This window comes from Lissotriton vulgaris, chromosome 1_1 (assembly GCF_964263255.1).
Source record: "Lissotriton vulgaris chromosome 1_1, aLisVul1.2, whole genome shotgun sequence".
In the NCBI taxonomy this organism is placed as follows: domain Eukaryota; kingdom Metazoa; phylum Chordata; class Amphibia; order Caudata; family Salamandridae; genus Lissotriton; species Lissotriton vulgaris.
The window spans coordinates 1974737304-1974761482 of NC_141685.1; positions in this window are offsets into that span (position 1 = coordinate 1974737304).

Genomic DNA, 24179 nt, shown 5'->3' on the forward strand with positions numbered 1-24179 from the left:
TTTATTAATTTTCTTGACATTTGTGTGTTAATTTCGAAATTTTTTCATACATGACCACTTACAGCCACTGTGCTTTTTTGGCCCTGTACAGCTGCGCCTGACGTTATACACTCCGGCATTCACCTTTGTTTTTAATGACTCTTTCAACCACGGTACACGAACACCCTTACATCTCAGACTCCGGGTAGTCTGTTTTCCACCCCCTTCCATCACATGACCGTACACGTCACACGACGTTCACGTAAAGATCTGAACGGAACGTCCGCATTCCATCCCGCCGACGCACATGGAGGGCGACATTGTTTCCAGTGCTCCGCACTGATATCGGTAAGCTACCCTATTTTAGTTTAAATTACGGCCGGTACCCTTCGGGTTCCCATTGTTTGAATCTATCTAAACAGCCCTTTACCTATTTCCCCACTCGGGTTGAGAACTTTCCCATACACCAGGTGCCTGATGGTTCTAAGAATTTAGACGGGTTTCTTTGCTTACGTGTTCAAATTTGTTGAAACTCATCCCTTCCACTCGTTATTACTCACCTTCTACCGAACGGACCACAGTTAGTACCCAGACAATCTCACGGTCTCAGACATTTCAGCTCTTTTACTTAAACACACAGACACCCGCTCTTTGTGTTGTTTGACTTTTATTCACACTCGATAACAATTAGGGGTAAATGTGTACTGTATTCATTTATTTAAACCGGGTGAATTTCAGATTTCATATGCCACTAACTAGATTCATGCTTAAGAGATAATGTTTGGATTTTTGAAATGTATTGATCTGCACTATGCATACTAGGTGGCGTATTAATATATGTGTATCATTTTTCTTTTTGTCAACAGTAAAATTAAATCCCCTGATGAAGGGCCCCGCGCCCGAAATGCATTGGGAATTGATGGGGAATCTTTTGAATCAATAAGAAATGAAGATTGATGTATTAATTTCATCATGTGAATACAACATTTTGAATGAAGATAAAATTTGATTCGTAATAAAATATTTTCAAACGTACAATCTACCTCGCTGGAAACCTTCTTTTCTGTGTGCTACTGGCAGGTGACACATGATACATTGCAGGAGGTTACGACACTCACCAACATTTTCACCTGGGGTGGCCTGCGCTATAGGCATATTTAAGCAAAATAAGCGATATTAGGTGACGATACATTTCACAGGCATGGCAGGCATGCTTGTTAAAAGGACACTTACACTCCAATGGAGAGCACCTTCTGCCCCACCAATGGAGGCATGGCACGGAGCAATGTGTAAATGGGTGAAAGCGGAGAAGGAGCCCCTATTCTATTAGGCAGCATGCCACCTACACAAGAGCTAAATTTCGCTAGAATGGAACACTTTTCCAACACAATGTCATGCGAAACTCACCTGAAAACCAGAGCTGTTCCACCTGGGTGACGTTTGAACCGACCCCACTCAGGGGACTGCTCACGACCGCAATGAATTTTATGAACACAGCACCTTCAGGAGCCCCCAAAGGGAAGATGGAATGGGAAGGGGACAAAATAATAAAAAGACCAACCTGCTACAGCAGACCACTGCACCAAATGCTAGCATTTTGATTGGGACTGTCTCTGCAATGTGAGGAATGTCTCAAGGTTGTCAAGGATATCGGGGTTCTCTGGATATAAAGGCACTACAAAAGACTATAAGGAGAAAGAAGAGAATTAACTCTACTGGGCAACAAATATGTAATGTATATCTTTTAGTTGCATTCACTTAATCATACCAGGTGGGCTCTAGTAAAATTACAATCTGGACAGAATACTGTCTTCTAAATTGGCACTGAAGAATGACTGTAACATAAAGACAACGTCTGATATTAGTCTATAGTGAGGGTTTCAACTTAATCCCAATGAATAATCCCATGCACTATTGTATATTGGCCACAAGACAACACACACCTTATCTCGATTGCTCCATGCATAAGAAGTTCTGGTAAACAATGAGCCGTGTTGAGTACCTATAAACAAATGGGTCTTACACATCCAATAAGCGCATACTATGTAAAACGTGTCTGTGTGGGTAGTAACAAGTTTGTTAATGGAAGGAAGCAACAAGATGCTACGTATAAGGTGTTTTCCTATTTGTGCTGGAGAAATATCAAACCATTACATACAGGTTTGAAAGAAAACACACTTCCAATATGTGAACACAGTGACTCAAATAAACACAGTTTGTTTGATTAAGGCAACAAAAGCACCAATGTCCAAGCACTATGCCTGAAACATCGGTCCCACAATGTCCAAGTATTATGCCTAAAATTCGTTTTCCCACAATGTCCAAGCACTGTGCATAAAAATAGCTTTCAACAATGTCCAAGCACTGTACCGAAAAACGATTTGTTTCACGGTTCAAGCGTTGTACTTCATGGCAGCTTTTAGCTGATATGCAAGTGTATTCTTTTCGGCGCGCTATTCAGATGAGCTGCATGCACGTGAGAAATTAAATGCTCTATCTTGTTTGTTTTCTGGTTCCAGTGACAGAAGCACAGAGACTGCAAGATGCAGCACCGAAAATACCTGAGGTACGCCGTCGTAGTGCTCCAACAGGTCCATTGTCTTTTTCTTTGTAGTTTCTGGATGGGCGCACTTACTCGCGGAGAGAGATGATAGCCAACAGCTGCAATCAATGCTGGTCATCGTCATGGAGATGGGAATCTTCCCCGCTGGAGCTCTGGATTCCAGGTAAGAGGGATCTTCGACGAAGCCAAGTATGAGCGGTTAGTCTAGACACTTTAAATAGAACAACATCCTGACAACCGCATGTGAGGGCTGTGGTGCCTGCAACAGTTGAGCCTGCCATGTATGCACGTCCGCATGTTTGTGAAAGGTCATGTGGGTTCATGCGCTGACCATTTTAAATAATGCAAAAAAAATGAAACAATGAAGAACGCTACCACTGCAAATCAGGGATATAAATAGACAATAGAATGTTACTATTACCTCCAGGAAGGAACATGTATATGATTTAACTATGATTCCACATGCTTCTGCTACATCACCAACACGATGGGCATTAACACAATGTAAGGGACTATATGTCATTAGTGTTTACCACTCTATTAGCAGAAACATGATTGTGCAAGAGCTGAAGGCAGCCCAAGAGCAGAAGGCAGCAGAGTCAAGACGCAGTTTATACAATGTATGCCCAATGACAACCTCCACCATGAGCCTAACGAGTCTGGTTGCCCCCCTGAAAACCTCCTTGCATGCCCCCCCTCACCAGGTGCACCTAAAATCTCACAACCCCTTTACCTCTCCCTGGCCACCATAGAAGCAAAGCTGACCATCATAAATCTCATAGCCCCGTACTTGCAGCTATTGGACACGCCCACTGCTACCCAACAGACACCTCAATACATAACCTGATCTGTCCCTTCCATGATTCACATCCCCCTGTTAAAGTATTCCACCCTGTTGACTACATAAATTAATTACTGCAAAACTTTTCTAGTGGTAATATCCTACTATTTCATAATGCCACTCCTAAGCCTCCGGCTATCAGAACGTACATGCATGACAATGATAATTTTCTCTATACTGTAGTGACTAGTCATTGCTTACTTCTGTAACCCGCTACCCAGGGTCACTTACTATGTAGTCATGGTTTTTGATAAGCTCCAATAAAAACTGTTTCGAAAAAATGGTTGTGGAGGATTGATCCATTCAGGAAATATTAGATGGGGTGAAACATATATTTAATGACAAACTTGGCCAACTTAAGGGCTATGTGCACAAAATTGTGCTAACTACAGATTCAGTGCCAGTTCAACACACGGTCAGGTGAGTGCCTATTATGTTTCGAGACAAGGTAAAAAACATGATACAGGATATGTTGAGTGAAGGAATCATAAAACCAGTATTTGTGTCTAGTTGGATATCCCCTGTTGTTTTTACTGAGAAGGGTGAAGGGTGATGGGCGTATGAGATTCTGTGTAGATCTCAGATCATTGAATTAAAATATTGTAGTAGATACATTTCCGTTGCCTAACAATATATTGGCGTTGTTCTCTTAAAGGCAGGAGGTATTTTTCTAAGTTGAAACTGAGAATAGCTTACCACCAAATGTATCTTCACGAAGAATCCAAATTAATAACAGATTTTATTACGATGCAGTGAACCTTTCAGTTTACTCTCATAACTTTTGGTTTGTTTTTGGTGACAAGTGTTTTTCAGTGTATGATTAAGAAAGTTTTTAAAGGATTGCAGTATATTGCATATTTCCATGAGGACATCTTAATCTTTGGTAAAACCATTGATCAACACGATGTTCTTAAGCAAGCTTTGCACAGAACCGCTGAGTAGGACTTATGTTAAGAAAGGACACATGTAGATTTTTTGAAGAATACATTAGGTATTTGGGGTACTATTTTGGGGAGGGGGGTAAAATTAATGGACATGTTAAAAGCAATAGATTTTGCCCTAGTTCCCCTAGATAAGGCATAGTCATGCTACTTTATGGAATGGATAGAATATTATTCTAAATGCTTACTGTTGCTGCACATGCCACTTGTTTGGAAGCTACTTATTCTCAAAGACATAGGAACACAGAATAAATGGTGTCATTTGCATCAAGAACACTTACGGATTCAGAAAGAAAATATTTTGTTATTGAAAGGGAAGTGCTGGCTGCAGCTTGGGGTGTTGAATATCATCCAACATATTGATGGGAAGCACAGTATACCATCCAGACTGATCATAAACGGTTGGTGAAATTATTGCTCCCTGGTGGAGCAGGTAAAGTGTCAGCGAGGTTGACAAGGTTCAGGAGTATCGATTTCAGATTGAACACATTCAAGGTTGGAAGAATACTCAGACAGATTGTTTGTCTAGGTTGTTGGTGGATTGGTGAGAGATGGATGGTCCAGCTGTATCAGCCAGTGAGAGTGAAAGTGCTATAGTTTCTGTTGAAAATGCAGAAGTAGATGGTGAAGGTGTATCTACTGTTGAGGAGTGTTGCCGTGAGATGGAGACTGATTTCACACTAAAGGAAGTTGTATGAATGGTGATTGCTGGATGTAGAAGGGAGGTTTGTGTGTCTATATCTGTGCAGTCATATTTTAAGGTTTTGAATGAATTGATCATGTGTGGTGATGCGTTGATCATGAGGAGGTGACAGATTTGTACCACCCTCAAGATTAAGAACTAAACTTATGGCGTTAGCCACGAGGGGCATTTAGATCAGAGTTTCATTCAACATAGACTTAAGGTTCAGTTTTGTTGCCCGAGCTTAGATGATCAAGTTACCTCGTGGATTGAAAAGTGTGCTATTTGCAAAGAGGGGGACACAAGACTGAAGGTTTTTGTGCAGGCTTCCAGGAGGCACATTACCAGTACTGGTAGGCTTTGGCACAGTGTGTGCATGGATTTTATTGGCGGAATGAGTGAACTTAGCAGTGAGTGTAAATTTGCTTTGGTAATTGTTGATGTGCGTAAGATTTTTGAGAGAAAATACTACAGGTTTCACTATTCTTAAATTGAGGAAGATATTTTTCAAAGAAGTTGTAAGATAGGATAGGATAGAAGGGATACAATTTAAAGAGCACACTAAAACCTAAAGGTGCCAAAGCACTATAGCAGAACAGATGAACCAGCAAGAGCAATGCAGCTAAGAATCCAGGTTTCTGGGATGAGAAGAGACACGTTTTCAGATGCTTTTAAAAAGACATAAAAAATCTGCTTCTGAGATATAGGTAGGCAGAGTGTTCCATAGTTTGGTAGCAGCTACCAAAAAGGAGCGACTACCCTATTTAGTCTTCCGAAATCTGGGCATTATATGTTTTTTACAGCATGACGATCTAAGTGGTCTGCCAGGAGTGCACTAATTAAAAGAGAATTCATTTGGATGGGGCCCATCCATTTAAGGCTGAAGAACCTTAAAGACTAAGCAAAAGGCCTTGAAATAAATGTGCCTCCTGACAGGGAGCCAATGATGGGAACAAAGACTGTCTCTAACAAAGTGATGTTGTGGAATTCTGTACAATTTGAAGTTTATTCCCTCATCATTTTCCCCACATCATCTGAATGGCCCTTGCTGCCAGTGTTCTCCATAATGACCTGCCAGAAGTCCTCAGGGAATTGATCTCCAACAAAATATATTCAAATAATAGTACAATTGTGCAGGAATTGGCCCTCTCTGGTGGGTCACCCCCAAATGTTTTGCTTTCAATCCCTTCCTTTTTGCTGACAGAGTCATCATACCACCTCAGTAACAATGCACCCAAGTCCAACTAACTACCCAACTCCAAAGGAGTTGGGTAGGACTCCAGTACCAGCAGTCGCGGTGAAAAGTCTGGGCATCCACATTGATGGTAACCTGTCTATGAAGAAGCAAGTGTCTTCTGTGGTGGGCACATGCGTCGGCCTCCTTAGGCAACTGCGAACAATTTCCCAACTGTTGACCTTTTCTACCTTAAGGAGCGTGGTGTCTGCAATGATCCTAGGACGTTTGGATTACGGGAATGCCCTCTATGTTGGGCTTCCCCAGCAACAACTCTCAAGACTGCAGATAGTCATGAATGATGCTGCTAGACTGATTTTTAAAAAACCCAGGAATACGCATGCCTCTCCTCTCCTGTGTCAACTGCATTGGCTCCCCATCAGGCAGAGGATAATATTTAAAGGTCTATGGATAGCACATAAGGCAGTTTATGGTAATGCGCATAGTTACATCAAAGCCAGATTGTTGCAGTATACCCCTAGGTGGTCTTTGCGCTCATCTGAGGATACTCTTTTGGTTAGCCCTTGCTACCGCCTGTCTACCTTGGGTGGACGAGCCTTTTCAACTATCCTTCCGGCAGCTTGGAACAAACTGCCATTCTGCCTTCGGAAGGAGTCCAATCTATGCAGATGTTAAAAACTGTGCTTTTTCAGGATGCATGGGGCATGCTATAATCTGACTGCCTGTTTCTTGTAATGTTCGGTCTTTCCAAGTACAAGCTCTTAGAGACCTATTGGTGATAACGCGCTATATAAATTGAATAAATAAATAAATAAATAAACTAGCTATAGTGTCTCATTACACCTCTTAACCATATGCAGAGAGACAAGTTAATTGACACCCTAGAACACAACACTCCCGACTCTCTCAGACATTGTGGTAAAAGGATACTCCTTTTCGCTCTCACACTCGTACTCATCCACAATAAGATATAACAGAGACACAAAGGAAGTTTGAAATGTTTATTTAAACTATTGTGCTCTAGAGTGCAGTATTCGTGCCACAATTAGAACACAAATGCCTAATAAAAATACAGTCAGCATAGTCAGTAAACCATATTGTATGAAATGAGCTGTCAAATTATAAAACAAATTAGCCTAACCCTCTTCCACATCTACAAAAGCGGAATAATTATACAACAAAGAACTCTGGGATTAGTAGCAGACACCATACCTTAGGATACACAGGTGGACGTTCAGGTACAGCCCTGATCAATTCCCAGAAAGTATCTCCCTCTCTATGTATGGTAAATTACTGTGCATACCTTTATGATAAGGTTCATATGCTCACAGACAACAGTTGCACTCATGTGTTGTGTTGAGGTGCTACTGCCTGACAAGAACAAAATAACAAGGGGCATTGTTGTTTGACCTAGTCTACTGTATTCAGACTAAATCCCAGGAAAAAACAAAACATGAAAACAACTTCAAGTTCTGGGTGAAAGTACAATGTGGTACAAAAATAAACATGTTTATATAGTAATGTGCTCAAAGCAGTTGCGGCCTATATCGTGCACAGTTAGGCTAACATAGAGAAAACTACAATGGGCCATGCACAGAACACATGACAACGGATCCCCTGTGCTGCACAAAGATTTATTGACACAATTATGCAAAGCCTTAACACTTCCATCCAAGGTGGCTAGGCGCCAGCGAAAATGGCTCCTTAGTTAAGAGCTCCACCGGAGACAAGCCCTAAAACCTCTGAAATCTGGCAAATATCCTGCAGGTGACACACAAAAATAACAGGGGCTGCCTTGGGGACCCTGGCGGCACCCTCAACAGAGATTCTGAAGCCCTCACACACATTGGCCGCTGCGGAGAGTCTGAAGCGCACAGAGCCGCATGTGAAGTCCTGGAGGCTGCATATTGAATACCTGCCTACTCCGCCCACGCAAGGTCATGGCGTTGGGGCCTGCACGGAATACGTGGACTGCGCTTGGGCCCGGGCATCAGCGTTCCCCCCCTGGTCCTGCGGGGGCACGGTTGGAGGCACAGAAAGGAGCGGCGGCCCGGGCGGGTCAGACACTGGCAGCGTGAGTGGCGAAGGTGCTGGGGCCCTGGGACGGCCTAGTGCGGTGGCATAATTGAGCTTGGCGGCGGCGGCCATTGAAGTCAGTGTCTAGAGGGGCAGATGCTCCCCTCGGCTGTAGATGCGGTGGCTGAACGGCCTTGATAGGTGAAGTGCCGAAAGAGGGAGTGAGGCCAGATCTCAAGCATCCACCGGCCCAACGGGCCTTCTAAATCGGGACTGAGGGAGCAGATGCGACCCTGTCTGCGGTGAGGTGAGGAGCACAAAACTGGCGGTGTGGCCGTGCGAGGCTAGCTCAAGGACTTTATTGGGGACACCTGGGAAGCGCCTCTACATTGCAGCTTCTGCCCATCCTACCTGTCCTGGCTGCACTGACCCCGGCCTGTGTGAGGGGCGGACGGCCTGTGCCGGGGAGGGCGAGTAGAGTGAAGGAGGTGCCTGGGCCTACTTTAGTCCGGAGAGAGCACCCCAAGTGTGGAGACGGTGGGAGAATAGGTGGCGGCCATGGGCACTGATGGGCGGTCCTGAAAAAGGTGGCAGCAATATAGTACTGGAGGCATTGCATGTGCACAGAAGGTCAGGACAGTGCTCTGGTTCTCGAGTGGCACACGCCTGTGGCCGGAAATGGAAGCCCAGTGCCATGCTGGACAGGAGTAGATGGAAAACCGCATGAGGCCAGGCAAGGGTGGAGGCCTATAATTACTAATCACAATACGATGTCCTGGAGGCTAAATCCTTTGATCACTTGCTAGTTCTCGTGGGATAGCAAAGCAGAGCTGGGAGGAGGATGGGCAGGCTGCTGTCTGAGTGTGTGGAAATCTAAGATGAAGCCGAAGGGAATGGCAGCGACTCAGGCGAACCAACTAGATAAGCATGCGGCCCCATTGGTGGCCTCCCAAACCGAGGGGGTGGCAAAGGACTGTCCCTCGCCTGCTGAGCCCTCCTTGGCCTCCATTATGGCTGCAATCCAGACCTTGGGGACCACCCTGGAGACAAAAATCGACAAGATGTCGATCGAGATGAATCTCATTTGTGCGGATGTTGCCAAGTCGTCAGAAAAGACTAAAGCGAATGAGGTAGACATATGGGAATCCAAGCCTCATCCAAGAAACTTGAGACAAGGTTCAATGAACTTGTGCATCAGCATCGTCAGGTAGCCCTGAAGTTGGAAGACCAGGAAGGAAGGGCCCACTGGAACAACATTAGCGTGGTGGGCGTACCAGAAGGTTTGGAGGGGCCCAGTATTGATTTTTTTCTGGAAGACTTGATCCTCAACTATCTCAGGCCTAAATGCCTCTCCAACATGTGCACCGAGAGGGCGCATCGAGCGCTGCTTCCTAAGCCCAAACCAGCAGCGCCTCCGAGGACAATCATTGGGCGGATCCTCAATTATAGGGACAGAGACGCTATCCTGCAGGCTGCCAGGCTGATGAGAGACCCACAATATGAGAATACCACTATCCGGTTCTTTCCCGACTTCACGCTCAAGGTTCAACGTGAAAAACGCTCCTTCGATGGAGTGAAAGGAGCACTCCGGAGTAAAGGAATCAAATATATGATGGTTTTTACGGCTAAGCTCAAAATGATCGCAGGAGGCAAATCCCTTTTCTACACCTCGCCGTCGGAAGTGCAAAACAGGCTGGATAAAGACCCGTTGCGGCCGCCCGCTCTGTCAGGAAGAGCCGACTGGAGGGAGAACCGCGCCACTTCACCGGGATCACTGGATGGCAGGTCGGAAACTGACCGAACGAGTCAGTGCTCCTGGAGATCGAGGTCGGCCAGTCCTAATATGGGTGACACCCAGAGACGCTAGTGGAGACTGCTCGATGTATGGACTGAATACATGGACCCTGGCGATCAGCGATGTAATGTATATAATTCATTTATATTATGGGGTGAGAGAGTCCCCCCTCCCTCTTTGAAGGGCTCTACCCAACGGGTGGGAGGGATAATGAGAACCGCATAGGGCGTGAACTTGGACTAATGCCTGATCTCCACCTAAATAACTTGTCCTTGCAGGAAGGGCGCCACCGGCCAGTCGTGGGAACGGTGGGACAGGCCATTGCTAGACGGGGTGAGCCAGTTAACGGTGTCAGGAGACAATGCATGAATATGTGTGCGCATGCTTAGTTGATTATGGAGATGGAGGGGGAGGGCATTTATCGCCTGGAGCTGGGGTCAGCGCATTTCCCCTCTGTATAGTTTGTCCGGGGGGAGGTTTTTCTCTCTCCTGGGGGGTGTTAGGCAACAGGCGCTCTGCTGATTGGGGATGTGGGTAGTTTGAGACCTAAGTGACAGGGTAGCAGGGTAGGGGACTTGTGGGGGGGACAACAGTTACAAGGTTCAGTGATGTGATTGGGTGAGGTTGAGGGTGAGGGGGGTTGGACTGGTCAAAAAGGGACTGTTCAGATATGCTGGTTGGAAGTCGCAGAAGATCCTCATGGCATGCTACTCTAACGACTACTGATGAAACACCTGCCAAGCGTTAAACAGATGTGGGTACACATTGGCTGTTCATGCTGGCTTTACTTCAGGATCCCGAGGGGTGGGGATCTTAACGCACCATAACTTTCCATTTGTCATTGACCACTCAGATAGGGTTTCACTGGGACGCTTTGCGGCGATCTCAGGGAAATGGCGATCTAGATAGACACCCACCTCGAAGCTTACAGCCTGGGCACATGTGACTTTCCAGCCTCTTGGAGGCGTTTGGTTTAACCGATCTCTGGCACCTTTGACACCCGAGCCAATTACAGTACACCTTCTTCTCAGACCCACACCGCACTTTCTCGAGGATAGATTATATACTTCCGCCGCTGCAGCAGGATATCACAAGCCGAGAGATCTCACATTTAGCGAGGGGTATTTCGTACCACTCCCCTGTATGGGAACATCTTACTGTCGGGGATCGGAGGGTGGAGTGTGTGGTACCTATAAATGCCTGGTTTCTACGTAATGCTGAAATAAAAAAACCTTAAATTATCGATGGACCTAAGCTTTCAAGATAATGTTGGGACAGTAGAATCCCCTGTAGTCCTCTGGGAGGCTTTTAAGACGGTGCTGAGGGGAGAAGCCCTCCCCACAATGGCTGGCCGTCGCAGGGAAAGGAAGGCACAGATTATAACTATAGAGAAGGATATTCTGACTGTAGAGGAAGTGGCTCAGGGTGCTGACAGTCCGATACTCCTACATCAGATGCAGTTAAAAGTGGCTGAATACAAAGCTTTGGCCACGGATGCTGCTAAAACCTTAGCGTGGGACAGGGACGGCCGACTATATGACCAAGGGGACAAATCTGGCAAGTTGATAGCCTGGCTGGACAGAAAGAAACAGGTGCAGAGGGTGGTGTCTGAGCTTAGGACCGATGCAGGGACCCTGCGATCTGAGCCTCAGGAAATCATCAAGGAGTTCACTGTGCACTTCCAGAGGGTGTAAGCAGGGGGTTTGATCTACCGGAGGAGGACTCGGCTGCTCTACTAGCTGACATTAAACTCCCCACACTCTCCGACGATGATAGAGAGTCCCTAGAAACTGCGCTCACAAAGGAGGAACTGGCCAAGGCGATTAATGAACTTAGGTCCGGAAAGGCTCTCGGGCCCAATGGTCTACCTATTGAGCTATACAAGCTCAAACCCGACGGCTTGGGTCAACACCTGAAACATATGTTTGAGGCATGTTGCGAACATGGGATACTGCCGAGGGACCAGCGCATTGCCACAATTGTGGCCATACCTAAGGAGGGGAACTGAGAGAACTATATTCCTCCTACAGGCCAATACCCTTGTTAAATGCTGAGCCCAAAATCCTGGCGAAGGTGCTTGCCAACAGGATCAAGCCTATGCTCACTACATTGGTCCATCCGGACCAATCAGGCTTAATGGACGCACCGCAATACTGCGCTTAATTTCCGCCATCTTCACGGAGTTTTGGGTCGCTGTAACATGATCGAGGAGGACGCGGTGGTAGTCTCGTTGGACGCTGCGAATGTGTACGACACGTTCAAATGGCCTTATATGATAGTGGTCCTCAAGAAACTGGGCTTTGGTCCGAGTTTCATTGGCTGGGTGCGCTTACTTTATACTGAGCCCTTAGCCCAAGTGGTGGTGAACAATAAAATTTCTGAGGTTTTTACTCTAGAAAGAGGAACGAAGCAGGGATGCCCCCTCTCACCCTTGCTTTTTGCCATCTCCCTGGAGCCACTAGCGGCCTGGATAAGACAAGACCTCTCCTTGCGGGGGCTTAAATGTACAGATGGTTGGGAGGACCGAATTTCGCTTTACGCGGATGATATTCTCCTATACCTCACGTCTCCGTCCAAGTCCCTGAATGTGGACTTAGACATATTTACCAGCTTCGGGAAGAATTCAGGCTATAGTATTAATTTGGGGAAGTCACTCCTTTACGTCCTTCATTAGGCTCCACCAGTGATTCCACGCCATTGCCCGATTAAGGTGGCTACGGAAGGGTTCACATACTTAGGAATTTTCATCTCCAAGGAGAAGGCCGCTGCATATGAGAGAAATCTCCTACCGCCCATGCAACGGTTTAAGAGGGATACGGCCATATGGAAGGAACTCCCGTTGTCCCTGCTGGGACGGGCAACGCTTTTCAAGATGATGGCGCTGCCACGATTTTTATATGCCCTCCAAAACCACCTAGATTTAGTTCCACAAACATATTTTGCTGCAGTTAAGGCCATCCAGAGAGACCTTTTATGGACCAGGACGCCCGAATATCCCTCCAGAAACTTACACTGGGGTGGTATGATGGGGGAATAGCACTTTCAGATGTCCGTAAATACTATTGGGCAGCGCCCCTCTCTGCTATAAATCAGGGTACGTACTGTGGTGGGAATAATCCTGGCTTCGGATGGACAAATGGCTCCTACCTGGCGGGAATTACGAGGCAGCACTATACCCTAGACCTAATAGATACCCGCTCACTGGTCCAATGAAACACTCTGCCCTACTTTGGCACATAGTTAATCGTAAATTGGGATGGGCGGATAAGCTTACATTAGCTACCCCAATCTGGGCTTCTGAAAAACTGGGAGCACTGAGCCGCATGAAAGGATTCCGTAACTGGGACCTGATAGGGATTTCCCAGATAAAGGATTTGTGGGGACCCAGCGGGGTGGTGACATTCGCCTCACTTCAGAACACCTATGATTTAGCACACACGGAACACTTCCGATATTTGCAGGTCAGACATTCCCTCCAGACTAACATTCCACCTGGAGAGCAGCTCCCAGAGGTCTCCCCCCTCGAGGATAGATTGCTGGACGGTCACCTTCCAGAAAAGGCTAGCTCTCTCACATACAAAAAAAATATCAATCACACCCCAGACCCACTGATTGCACTTCGTAATAAATGGGAGGCAGACGGACTTGAGATTGACGATGAAGAATGTAGGGAGGCCCTTTCATTCCCCAAAGTGATAGCGATATCGGCAAAACTAAGACTGATTCAACTGAAAGTGCTCCATCGAGTATACGTATCTGGCACCAGACTGGTATTGATGGGTAGGAGGGAGGAGGGACTCTGTAGGAGACAATGTGGAGAAAGGGGGAAGTTCTTACACATAATATGGGAATGCCTATTGATGCAATCTTATTAGAAGCGGGTACATATTGTATGCGCGGGGTTTGGGGGGTAGAACTGCGTCCAAAGTTTAAAGGTGCCTTCTGAACATTTGGGAGCCCACAAATTTATTGGCAAAAGGCAGATTGTTGGTGACACTGAGGCTCGCAATTGCGAAACAGAATATAGCACGCCTGTGGGGGGCGGCAGCACCTCCAACGCTGAGCTCCTGGAAGAAGGACATGGACTGGTTTATGCTCCAAGAAAAAACAGTCTATGTGGCACTAGGGTGTCCCCGAAAGTGGATAGCAATATGGTCGAACTGGAATGAATACCGTGGTAATATCTGTGAACCTCCCCTTGTCCCCTCCCATGACGAACCACTAGCAGTATAACAGAATTTTGTATTGTCAACAATTGGGTGATGTGACACCAGCTGTAAGGCAGCTGTCTTGCCTTCTGTACAAGAATGATGCGATAATTAGCAATCCCCGTATGTATTGACCACTGGATTTACTTTTTGTAAATAAAAAGATTTATAAAAAATAAAAAAAACACTTTCATACAAAGGAGCAGTGATAAGAACACTTTTACTTGCTCTTTACTGCCTACTGCGGAGATCGAGGGAGCTGAGAGCCTTGGCTTTCTTCTTGCCGTATCTGCTCACCAATCGATCACAGGCATAGTAATTTACCAGCCTCCTGAGCTGGCTGGAAAGTTCATAGAGACTATTAGCCACGCTATCTCTCCTTCTGCCACAAAATATAGTCACTGCCTGGTACTCGGGGATTTTAATATTCATATGGACAAACCAGTGGAACTTGAGCCCATGAGGCTCTGCGACTCTCTAGAAATTTTCTACCTGGCCCCTTATTTCCTTCTCCATATCCATGAAGGGGGCCATAATTTGGACCAGATCTTTTCTACTGCCAGGATAGAAATGGATGCGCCCGTTTTTTGCTTGGTTTCAGAGTCCGTAAGAAATCAGGCAGTTCCCATTCATTTTGAAAGCCTCGCACTAGCAGTTTTAGGCACTTTCATCAGTTCACCTCGGAGGCATTGCATAGTGTCCTTAGTCTACACCCTATCACTCATAGCGGAAACCTCAAGAATGATGTGCTCTCTTTGGAGAACTGGCTACAGCTTCGCTCCTTGGAGCTGGCCCCTCCTTCCATTCGGGCAGCAAAAACAAGCAGAGCCTTAGCCCCATGGTTCACGGAGGCCCTTAGGAAGAGCAAAAGTGCTTGGAAATGCCTTGAGAGAGCATGGCAGAATAATTTTAATCCCACGGACAAAATCACTTACACTACAGTAAAGTCCGTGAAGAAAATAAATGTTTTCTTTCCTCTAAAATTGAACAGGCTGGGATCAAAAGTAAATAACTTTTTTAAATTGTTTCATCCCCTAATGCAATTGACAGCCCATTTGTCCCTACCAGTGATTGGACAAACCATCTGGCTTGCTATTTTAATGAAAAAATTAAAATCATCCAAGATTCTTTTGAGGTGCAGCCCCTGGTGACAGTAGTAAACATGGGTCCGCCCCTGTGCCTTCCCTAATATTGTTTTTCCCTCATGCAGTTTCCTTCTATCACTTTGGATAAATCCCTCAAGATAATGAAAGCCAGAAAGCTGGAAACACGCTTAAATTCTCCTGCTTTTAAAGAAACCAGCGGCAGATCCATTGGTAGCTGGTAATTACAGGCCAATATCATTGATTCCTTTCTTCTCTAAGGTTTTGGAGAAATATGTAAATACAGTCAACACGGAATATGTGGAGGACAACCATCTACTTCACCCGAGTCACTCGCATTTCAGGGCCAACTTCAGTGCAAAAACAGCCTTATTAGAAGTCTCTTAAACTATTAAAAGCAGCACTAGACAAAAGTGGTAATGCGGTACTGGTATTACTGGATCCTTCCGTGATTCTCAATACCGTGACCCACGACCGACTCCTGCGAAGACTCCAGAGTGTGGCATCGGTGGCGGGGTACTCAGATGGTTCGCCTGCTTTTTAAGTGGCCATCAGCAAACAATTTGGTCCCCACTCTTTTTTGCTCTAATCCCCCTATGGAAGTAGGGGTACCACAGGGCTTGATTCTGAGCCCAACACTTTTGTAACGTGTACATGGCCTCCTTGCTGAGGAATACAGTGCAAAAATTGTATCTTACACCAATGACACACATTTGTTATTCACCTGTGATAAGAGTGCTGACTTTAGAGGCAATCAGATAAATACCTACCTGACTGAGGTGTTTTCTTGGCTTATACTAAACCAATTGAAATGAAATCCGGAAAAGTCGGAGATTAATTTCTTCGGCTCTAATCCTTGCAAAGCACGGCGCCAATGGTGACCGAAAGATATGTTCCCCACTACAACATCAGTAAGCACCATGAAGAATCTTGGGGTGAAGCTGGACGCTGACCTGTCCATGAAGGCTCAGATTCAAACTGTGGCTGGTACCTCCATTGGGTTATTGACAGTCTTAAAGAATTTCCTTTGCTCCCAGTCTCACACAGAAAGACTGTAGTCCACTCCTTGATTATATTAAGGCTTAACTTTGTGAATGCCCTATACCTGGGCCTCCCTGACTATCTACTAGGTTACCTGCAGTTGGTCCAGAATGCGGCGGCCAGAGCTATTCTCATGGTAGGCCCCAGGGCGCGAATGACCCCTCCCACTTGACATCCATGCACTGGCACCAGTCCGAAAGAGGATTCTTTTTAAAGCTAGTCTCAGTATTTAAGGCCCTTCATAATACAGGGGCCCCTTACATCAAGAAAATGATTCAGCACTATGTCTCACAATGGACTCTGAGGTCCTCAGTACAGCTCCTGACGACCATCCCAAAGTTTTCCCGCTCCCATATGGGTGGCCGATCCTTTCAGTGGTGGCATCTCAGCTATGGAATAGCTTGACACTCTCTCTTAGACAGATGCAGGATCTCTTCATCTTTAGGAGGAAATTAAAAACCTGGCTATTCCAACATTAGATCCAGGCATATCTGCTTGGTGTGCTTACTCTCTGTCTCGTGGTCTTTTAAGAGCCAGGACACTCTGTGGAGTAGCCGCGCACTTTATAAGTACCCAGTTACATTACATAAAATGTTCAGCACACCCTAATCAGCAAAGCAAGATCTTATCTCTAGAGGTAATGCTCTAGCAGATTGGGCTGCAGAAGAAGCAGTTAAAGAACCCCCAAATTATACTGAATGTTATGAAGACACCTTAGGTATGATGACAAGCAGACATTAAGATGTACATAATTACCACTCCCTTACACAGAGACAGCTAAGTTACATCTGTGTGAATTACAAGATCAAGTATATCCTCAAGAAAGAGAGTTGAGGGAAGAGTGAGGTTGTATTCAATCACCAACAGATTTCATTTATAGGCAAGAAAGTACAGTTAAAGCCAGTAATGCCACAAGCTTTGCTGTACACAGCTCTAGAGCAATTACATCTCCCAGCACACTCTGCAAGAGTATCATCTTGCAACATTGCAGACAGATCCACAACCAGTGCCTAATTTGAGCCGGTGGTTTCCGATGCTCAGCACCGGCACTTAATCATCAGCACCGTCGCTTTTCAGACTTCCAGTTCCGAAGTCAGCATCTCTGGCCGTAACAACTCATTATCCCCAACTGCAACAAGTGCTGCTGTGATTCGCACGTTTTGGCAATGTTTATACTTAGGTATAAGTGAAAGAGAGGGGCTTGTAATAACCCGTAGGGAAATAGAGCACCAATATACTGTAAAGTAAAGCAAAATGTATTCATTTAAGATGTGCCAGCTCGAGTGAATTGCATTTTTCAATTTATTGCTGATGTTATTGCTGATGATACACCCAGAATCTGTCTCAAAGAAACAATCTGTGACTGACTCTAAATTAGTATTTGTGAGCCAGTTTTCAAACATCAGCAATAAATTGAAAAATGCAATTCACTCGAGCTGGCACATCTTAAATGATGGAAAAGAGGACAAACTCCTGAAACCTATCTTTGCGTTTAGGCGCAATGAAAATATTTGTCAGAATTTAGTCCACACATACAGGGAGCATAACCAAACCAATCAGCTTACAATTAATGGTACCAAAGAAGTAGGAAACCACAAGTGCAGCAATTGCTCAATATGCGAAAACTGCATTGTTGGAAAAACTCTGACTTACAATAATTACACCATGACTTCTAAAACATTGAATAATTGCAGGAGCAGTAATCTTGTATACATAATATTGTGCCCCTGCAAACTGGCTTATGTAGGAGAGACTGGCAGAGAAATAAGATTGCGCCTCTTAGAAAATGCCCCCATGGTTGATCATTTTAATAAACTGAAACACAAACATACAGAATTCTCGTGGTTTGTGATAGAGAGAATTGCAGCTTCCAAAAGAGGAGGAAACCTTGACACAAAAAGGAAAAATAGAGAACGGTGGTATATCTCCATGCTAGACACTGTTAATCGAGGTCTTAATACCAAAGAGGACTGGATGAGAATAGTAGTGTAGAACTGTTTATGAGAATAAATAGGTATAGCACTAGAGCACATACTCTGAAAAAATTAGGATGTACCACATGGGTTCTGCGCTTCAATTCATAAATATTTTATAGCTCAGACATTAGGGATTGAGATCATCCTGATCTTTAAGCCAGGAAAGTTTAGATAAAAACATAAATAGGTGATACCTTTAGCGGGTGACATCATTATTACAGGTTTAAAAATGAGACGCTTTCCCATAACTATCAAAATAATATAGAATCCGAGGCTGCCCTAAACTATTATTTTGCACTTTGCTCAAATGTGCACAGCAACTAGAATTGGCCGGATTAGCCGCGTATATTTTTTCGGAATCAATAGGGCCAAACTAACGAGGTGCACATCAAAAACAATGAACAATAAAGTTTTGGTTAGAGTGAAAACGCAACCTGTCTCCTTTTTTTAAAAAAAAGGGGAAACAGAACGCACGCAGTGACGGCTTGCCGCGACGATAGAATCCAGAACCACGTGATTACATGACGTGGTTTAAAAGCGACAGTTTGCGCTCCTCGAGTCTTTAAACCACTATATGAGCGGTGATCGTAAAGACGCCACGTTTGCAGTCCGGGAAAGACATCCGTGTGTAACCAATAGGTAAGAAAATCATCCTACTCGTAAAACCTACCAGGGCGGATTTAGCGGTGTAAACGAGGCGAACTAGAATATGCTAACACCGAGTGATTAATGGGGGTAGTACCTAATAAAGACAATACCTTGCTGTGATCGAGTAATCATGACAAACTGTATGTAACATGTGTCGAAGGTATATTGACACAAATTTATTCCGTTATACAGCCACGTGCATAATACTACCCGGCTGCGTGAAAGGACCCCTTTTTCGAAACATATCGTTTTTATTATCGGTAAGGACCTTTTAATAGGTATATGCAATATAGCAATGATGACAGTAGATGCCTCTTCTAAAATAAATGTATCTTTCTCAGTACCAATACAGAACAGACATTCGCTTGGAGGCATCAAAATATATATGCCCCATGAGAATTGTGCAAGGTAACTTTATGTTATCATATCTCCATAGCAAGTTGAGCTTTGTGTAGTAAATAACTAAACGCACAATGTAAATAATTAACCCGGATTCTCTAACCCATGTAGGAATTTGAGGATAATATGACAACTGAATCAGCCTTAAAAAACCTGAATTGAAATTGAAGTTCTCCTATATATAGAGGTAATAGACAAATGCCCTTTAACTAATTGTGTCTGGGTACGCTACTAAATAATACTTAATGCTGTACTCTTCCTAATTATACACAGGACTGTGGTAGTCCGCGAACATTAGAAGGCGACCACTACAGGAATACTACGAACCACGTAGATTTCTTCTTGCAACATAACTGCATTGGTCAGTAACAATAAAATGCGACATAATTGGTGTATGAATGCTTTGAATGGCTGCCAGAAGGGTGTGGACAACACTAACCAGATGGTTCTTGATTTTAGCATAATGTTTTTGGAAAGATGACAATAGTAAATATTGTTGGTATACACAGACAGCAAATGAAATTTGATATGTATGTTTTTTTAGAACTTGACATGTATGTTTTTTTAGAAATGAAACACATCAAATATGTTCAAATTCACAATGATAAAAAGGCCGTGTACAACAGTATGAAGTTGACCTTAGATGTTTAGAATGTTGGCATTGAGGGGAATGTACAAATACAAATGACTGGCTAGTACACATAGGCCCCCTGTGAGTACATATAGGCCCCTTGTTTATAGATATAATTGTTTTTCCGCATATAGATTTGAGTATAAGTTGTGACATGTGAGTGCTAATTTTGTTTAGCTGTCCTTATGAGATCTTATTGAAATATGTGCAGATAGTAGTTGTTAAATCGGGAGCTAATAGCCGTATTTTATTTGTGCATTAGGTGTGATACAATTTTGTGGAGAAAACATATAGAGACAGTCCTGAAAAAGAAAGCCATTATCAACCTAAGCTTCCGAAACGCGTTGACGCACTTACATCAAGTCATATTTGGTGCTGTCAACAAATAACCTGGTTTAAAGGAATATTATTCCCCCATTGTTGTCAAACGAGGGCCCGAAATGACATAACTAAGACAGAGAGCAGTGTCTTTTTCGAAAAACTTTCTCCATAACCACATTAGGTGGTTTTATTTGTGTATTTCATGTTTTTAACCTGCTATACATAGGAATTCATATGTTTTTTATTTAAAATAAATTGTATATTTTTATAAACAGACTGTTTTTGTTCCCTTCTGGTGAGTGTTTTCCTAGCCAACAAAATGCAAGATGAATGAATGTTGTTGACTGAGTTTGCCGTTTTGAGTCCTGGTTTAGGAGCAGGGAATAATACCTCCCATAGGGAAAACATTTTGCTTCACTTTACAATGTTTATACTTAAACTAAAGAGTAATTTCCTGGCCCGGCTAAATTCCTGTTTCCCACCTGCCCGTGACAAGATTACACATGTGCAGTAGAAGGGGAGCACAGTTCCACTGTTAGGCTCACACAGAAGAGGCGGTCAGCAGAAGGGCAGCCCTTTCTGCACCACTGCCCTTTGCTGGTTAAGCCATTAAGCTTCCTTAATGTCTGCATCACAGCCCTGTATTACCTCCTTCCTGGGTCAGCACTTTTTAGTTAGATTTCAGTAGTTTTTGGCTGGCTTTGAGAATGGGATTGAGAGCAGAGGAGACTGCCTAGCCAAGCTGTATACAAAATCGGCACTGCAAGGCCTGAGTTGCACGTGTTAATTAATATCATGGCACAGACATGTTTATTGCAGTTCTATGTTACGCAAATGTGACTGAAGATGATATGAGCATCAGTTACATTACACAAGGTCACATTTGGTTTTTTAGGCATGGGGAAATTCAGCGATTTGCCCAGAATCACAGGATTTTGAGCTGATGCTGAGGCTCGAACCTGGTTCCCCAGCACTGAAGTCTGCAGCTCTGGCCTTAATGCCACATTCTTTCCCCTCTTTCATGGTTAGTAGTTGGTTCTGTTTTAGGTGGTGCTAACAGGAGGAATGGGTGCCTCCTGAGGAGAGCCCCGACACTTATTTTTTCACAAATTAACCACTGTCCACAACTACCTGAAATGATCACTATATACTTTGCAGAATGTGCCATATGCCAAGTGTAGTCTTAAGCCACCTTTAAAAAAAATGACGTTAACAATATCCTGCCTAACAGGCCAATTCAAACATCTCCACCTAGATTTTGTCTACATGATAGAGAAATGCAACAGGTATCTCATAGTAATTGGTTGACCATTTTTACTGTGGATTGAGGCAGGACCCTGTGTACGTAATAATGCTAAAGCAGCAGCTAAGTTCCTGATAAGAGAGGTAATACCGAGATGGGGTGTGGCAGAAGCAATTCTCTCAGACAATGGACCTCATTTTGCCAAATCTTTTTTCCAACACATTTGTACCGCCTTATGAATAAAACATAAACTAACATCTGTTTATCACCCTCAAAGTTATTGAGTTGTTGAGCATCTGGATGGGCTCCTAAAAAATAAATAAGCTAACTATTTACTACTCTGAAAAAGAAATGGCTGTACTGCTTACCACTGGCATTGTAAACCCTTCGAAATCAGCCAGGAAGTGATCACCATCGAAAGTCACAAAATATAGTGACACGACTTCCCATGCCATCCCTTTGACAAAAGAAAGGCAAAAGACAGATGCCCATAAAACAGCTGAAGTTTTAGGGGAAGAAATGAATTACTATTTGAACGAGTTAAGGAAATCTGTGACGTTTTTTTTAAACAGGTATGAACAGAGAAGACTGCCTCAGCCCAGTGGACCGGTCGAATACCCATTGGACAGAAGGTTTATTTTCAAAACTTTGTTCTCAAATGGAATTATCCGAAGTACAGCGATCTCTACTTAGTTACAATGAGTACCCCTATTGCTATAAAGGTGGACAGTGGGAACTCATGGATTAATCTGCAAGATGTGCAACAGGACCCCACCTTGCCTCAGATGCTACAACAGACTGAAGGGGAATAAGAGGAGGAAAGCAAGATACAAGACAAGCCTATTAAAGCACATTTAGAATATTTCGTCAACTCTACTAGTGGGCAGTTATGTATTGCTATTTTGTTTTTCTTTTTATGCTTTCTTATGCTAGCTGTCGTATTTAACTTCTTATTGTACGGGATTATGTAAATCAATTATGCAATTACAGACAGCAATACCTGAGCAAGGAAATGTATCCCATTGTATTCACAATAGCTTTTTAGATAATATGTGGTATCAGCATGTCAGAGATAGGAAAGCAAACTTCCAATTCTTCCTCTCTCATCTACTCCTTGATCCCACACGCCACTGATTCAGGTTGCATTCATCTAAGGAGGTACCCACAAATATTATCTTGCATCTGCTACATCCTTTCCTTTATGCAATAAGAGCACAGATTCAACCACTACAAATTAGACAGGGAGCACTCTTAGTAAACATAACACACCAGGAGAAAGTGTTAGCAGATGTAATGAATGTCCTAAAAGATCACAAAGACCTAGTAGTAAAGTTAGATGCAATGGATAAGACAGGGATTATGAGGTACAAGGATGGAAATTGGAGGGCTATGATATTACTAATATTTAAAAAAATGAGGTGTCCCCTGCAATAAAATGGCTTGCCAAAGGCAGGGAATAATACAAACGTTTCAAAGTAAATCTAATGCAAGTAAATATACAATCAAATTGGGGGTACAAAAGGATACAACACAACTGATTGTTCGTATTATACCAAAACTAGAGAAATATATTTTAATCAGTAAACAACAATATAGAATTATGTTCAAATTACAAAAATAGAAGAATAATTTAGCAGACATACCCTTACTCATACATGAATACATACATACACTCCTAATCATTCTGAAAAGCAATATAATGTCCAAATACAAATCTTATATTTTGATATTTGATGATACAAAATTAGACATAATAAAAAAGATCATTAATTATGCCACTTAATATACATAATTTAACCATGAAACATAATTCTGAAGGGCTGTGATGTTCTACGCGTGTTTCAGCATGTTGCCTTCATCAGGAAGCCATTAGGGTAATGTGTGAGTAGTAGATGGAATCTTCAGGTCCAGACTCTCGCTATGGGGGCATAAGTGGAAGGTTAACCCAGCTGAATCCCAGATACAATAAAGAGGCGTGTTCCAATCATTGCTGGTGTTTGTCCTCTTGTTGCCAGTGATCAAGGAAGAGATTCCGAAACATGTTTGGCGAGTGCTGGGAGGTGAATGCTGGCTCCAATGCTGTCCTCACGATGGAGGTTTTAGCTCCCCAGGTGTGACCTTTCTACTGAGGGCAACCTTGTTTATTCTTGTATAGCGGCTGGCTCGGTCGCGGAGAGGTCCCGCCGCAGACACCAGCGGATCCAGGGTCTCTTCACTCGGAGACCCGTCATGGACTGGGGGGTACACAACTGTGAGTGACCAAGTTACTGGCATTGGCACCATGTATCAACCCCTCAAGCAAACCCACTGGGGTTAACATTGTTTTAATAGGAGGATAACAGCAGCACCCACTTGGATTTAATCAGCGGAACTACAAGACCCAGAGTGCAACCTTGCACGCGCTCAATCAGCGAGACCTCTACGCCCACTGGGGCGGGACTTTATTCAATAAAGAGGCGTGTTCCAATCATTGCTGGTGTTTGTCCTCTTGTTGCCAGTGATCAAGGAAGAGATTCCGAAACATGTTTGGCGAGTGCTGGGAGGTGAATGCTGGCTCCAATGCTGTCCTCACGATGGAGGTTTTAGCTCCCCAGGTG